Consider the following 4019-nt stretch of genomic DNA (forward strand, 5'->3'; position numbering starts at 1 on the left):
TTTTTAATGCATCCCAAGGTTTGTACTGAAACTGCCCCAAAGACGCCTTCCTTCCGAGCCCTGAGCCCTGGGAACGGGACACTCCCCAGAAGGACTAGGGCTCGGCTCCGCTGCCCCGGTCCCGGGGGCAGAGCACCGTGAGGTCCCCTTCGAGGTGGGTCCTGCCCAGGGACAGACAAACACACAGTCACCTGAGCCCTTCCTCCACAGGAAGCATTGGAAATTGCACTTCACAACTGCATTGGCAGACAGGCAAATAAATATATTAATATTACACCCTAAAACATTTCCTTTGAGATAAAAGTTTGCTTTTTCCTCCTAAGAGTGCACACTTTCACGGGCCCTCAAAGTGCCATGGGCGTGGCCGCTGTGCCCACCCACCCATCCACACGAGGGGTGGCAGGGTGGTGGAGGCAGAGCAGCAGGGTGGGGTGAAGACCTGGGGCAGTGGGGGGTCCATTCCTTATGGGGGGGCAGCCCCACCAGCCTCCGGAGGAGCGGTCGGCCAGCCTCTGCCAGCGCTCTTCCCCTGACAGCTCCCAGGCCGTCCACGCGCCTCCGGACCGTCCGTCAGAGTGGGGACCCAGAGCCAGAGTCTCCCGTCCCCGTATTCCTCGCCCACGGCTGGTCTTTGGCCACGGAGGCAGGCCCACCCCCCACCCACCTTTATGTGAGGACAGCGGCCACGTCCCAGCTCCTGTGTCTCTTCTGTTGGCAAAACAGTCCCGTTTCCCAGAGTGAGAAGCACTTCCCAAACACCCTCCAAACCACCCAACAACGCACACCACACCCTCACCCGCCCCGAGCGTTACTAATCCCCTTCACGCCTGCCGATCAGAAAGCGTGGGCTCATGGCTTAGTTCCCGGACTGTGACGGACAAACGGCCAATACTTACATACAGGGCACCTCCGTGCCAGTTACTGATCCTAGTATTCATTTATTTTTAAGGATTTTATTTATTTATTCATTCATTCATTCATTCATTCATTTTTAGAGACAGGGAAGGAGGAAGAGAAAGAGAGGGAGAGAAACATACAAGTGTGGTTGCCTCTCATGCACCCCCTACTGGGGAGCTGGCCTGAAACCCAGGCATATGCCCTGACTAGGAATCGAACCGGCGACCCTGTGGTTTGCAGCCCGAGCTCAATCCACTGAGCCACACCAGCCAGGGCTGACCTTGGTATTTATAACCAGTGAGGCACTCATTCTCTGACACCAAACAATGGAGTGGGCCCCGGGTGGGTTCAATCAAATGCTTAAAAAGTCAGGCAGAAAGTTCAGGCTTCTCCACCGAGGTCATAGGCTTAAGGAAGGGTCCCTCCGCCCGCTGAGGGCTGCACCGCCGCTCTGCCGGGGCTCACGGGCAGGGGGCGCTCTCCTTCTGGTTTCCCAAACCCTGCCCCGTTCTCCTCGGTAATAAGGTCGAATGCTGGTTTCTACCTGCTTCCCTCTGCCACTCAACGGGCTGCATTTCCTCCCTCGTTACAAATCCTTCGTCTCTTTGTTCGAGGTGTTGCACATACCTCTTCCGGTGCGGCGTTCACTTGCTCGCTTCTGCTTGGCTATATAGAATTTTTTAATTTTTATAAAGCAAGTGTTCATCTTTTTCATCTGCGACCTCTGAAAATCTTTCTCTTCACCCCAGAATGATTCAGCACTTACCACACTTATCTTCTGAGTGCCTCCTGCCCACGCATCCCACTGCCTCACTAAACAGAGCCGTTGTGGCTGGCGGGTGCGGCTCAGCGGACTGAGCGCAGTCCTGAGACCCCGAGGGTCGCCGGTTCAATTCCCAGTCAGGGCACGTGCCCGGGTTGCGGGCTGGCTCCTGTGTAGGGGTGAGCGAGAGGCGACCACACACTGGTGTCTCTGTCCCTCTCTTTCTCCCTCCCTTCCCCTCTAAGAATTAAAGGATAAAAACAAACAAAAAAACAAAGCTGAGAACGCTGTTTCACCTGAAAGACGGACTTGCTTAGCTTAAGAAGCTGACAATTTGGAACTCAGCTCTAAATACGGACTTTAGAATTCGTTTTATAGTTTAAAAAGCCATTTAATTTTCTTTTCTCTTGCTGCATTTTTTTAAAAAAGTCCTTTCCAATCTCCCTTTATGAAGACACAGAACCAGCGAGAGGGGACCTTCCGGGCCGGCCGCCCAGGCACGGCGTAGGGCTCACATAAACTCCGCCTCCCGGAGGCCCGTTGCAGAGACACGAAACCCTCCTATGGGCGGAAGTGCGTCACAGGCGGAGGTAAACCGAGAGCCCAGCCCCGAGGCTCCGGGGCGGGGCTGGGGCCCCTCCGCAGCAGGTAGGATGGGCGGGGCGGCCTGCTCGCTGGGCCTCTGGGAGTGGGCGGGGACTCCGGAGCCCAAAGCCCAGTCGCGGCTGCTGGGATTTCCCCACGGGTGGGTGGGCACACCTGGGCCCAGGCCCTGTGCTCCCGCCTCGTTCTGCAGCCGGGTCTGGTGGAAGCGCGAGCAAACGGCTCGTCCTCGGCCTGCGACCGCTGACAGCGAGCTGTTTATTCTAGAGCTGGTAAAGGGCAGGCCATCCTCCTGTTTTTAAATTGATTTGAGAGAAGAGTGGAAGGTGGGGGGGGGGGGGGACAGAAACACTGACTTGTCCTTCCACGTGTTCACGCACTCACTGGTTGATCCCCGGAGGCGCCCTGACCAGGCATCGAACCCACAGCGCTCTCACCCACTGAGCAGCCCTGCCGGGGCCGCCCGGGGCCAGCCCGTCTTTCCAGGAAGGTCAGTCAGGCCCAGTCGGGTCAGGGCACCTTGGACGAGGAGTCCCGTGATGGTCAGGGGCCGCTGCCAGCACGCTGGACAGCGCGCCAGACCCCCGAGACCCGGCCCGCACTCAGCTCTGAGTGGCTGCATCTCTCTCTGCAGATGCCGGCCATCGTTGTTTTAAAATTCATTATTTTAAAAAAAGGCACAAATACCACCAAGTAGAAAACTTCATCTTTTTTAGTCTTGAATAATTTGTTCCAAAGGTTTACCCATTTCCTTTGAATATAAGTTAGTGTCAGCTCAACTTTTAAACTAAAATTTCTGATGACTCCAGCACTTCCTGAAAACTTAGGAACCAAAGTAGAGAAAACATTTCATAATCGCATCTGTGTATTTTATCAACATAATAAATAGCTCAGATGTGATTCATCTGTAATCACACTCAGAGACTGTCCACAACTCTACGGACAGCCTGACGGTCTGACGAACGCTCACCTGTCTCAGAAAGCTTCCGCTGATACGGAAAAGGAACAAGTGCCCCTTCCCTGAACTCCCTTTGGAGGAAAACAAAATGCACATTCAAAAACAAAAGAACCCAAATGCTTACAGATTTCTTCCAGGTGTGAACTGAATTGCACAACCCATACACTCATAGAAAAAATATGTGATTATTTTTAATGATTTATGTATAAAAGAAAAAATAAACTTTATGATACAATTTGATAGGCTACTGCATACAAAATTTTACCCACATACAATGTATGTAATTTTTGCAACGCAAAACTCCTAGCCACGTGTACAAATCCGTAAAAGCAGGCACGTTAACCTGAAGCATAGCAGCGCCACGTGGGTCGTGGCTGAGCCATTCGATTCGGTAGGAAACAGATTACAAGTAAGTGAAGGACTGGTTAACCAAAACACCTCCCTCCCTCCAATAAGGGATTCAGTGTAATGTGATCAAACAAATTTTAGAAAGGAGAAAAAATTCAATGTTTCTAAATGGTAGATCTTAGTCATCTAATCTTGTACTTAGTTTAGAAAAGCCTGTCACTACCTGGGTGAAAGATTCACCGTGGAAACCGCACGAAGGAAAGCTCAGCTGTGCTGGGCGTGCGGACCCTCACGGCAACACGGTTCCCGCGGGCAGCCCTGACACCACGCGCGGCACCCGCTGGTTACGCTGCAGACACTCTCTCCAGAGGGTAAAGTGTGCACAATGGAGGTGTGTCTCCCAACAGCGCAACCCTTGATGCACGTGCCTGAAACTTGAGTATGTAGTGC

The sequence above is a fragment of the Phyllostomus discolor genome, chromosome 4 (assembly GCF_004126475.2).
Source record: "Phyllostomus discolor isolate MPI-MPIP mPhyDis1 chromosome 4, mPhyDis1.pri.v3, whole genome shotgun sequence".
In the NCBI taxonomy this organism is placed as follows: domain Eukaryota; kingdom Metazoa; phylum Chordata; class Mammalia; order Chiroptera; family Phyllostomidae; genus Phyllostomus; species Phyllostomus discolor.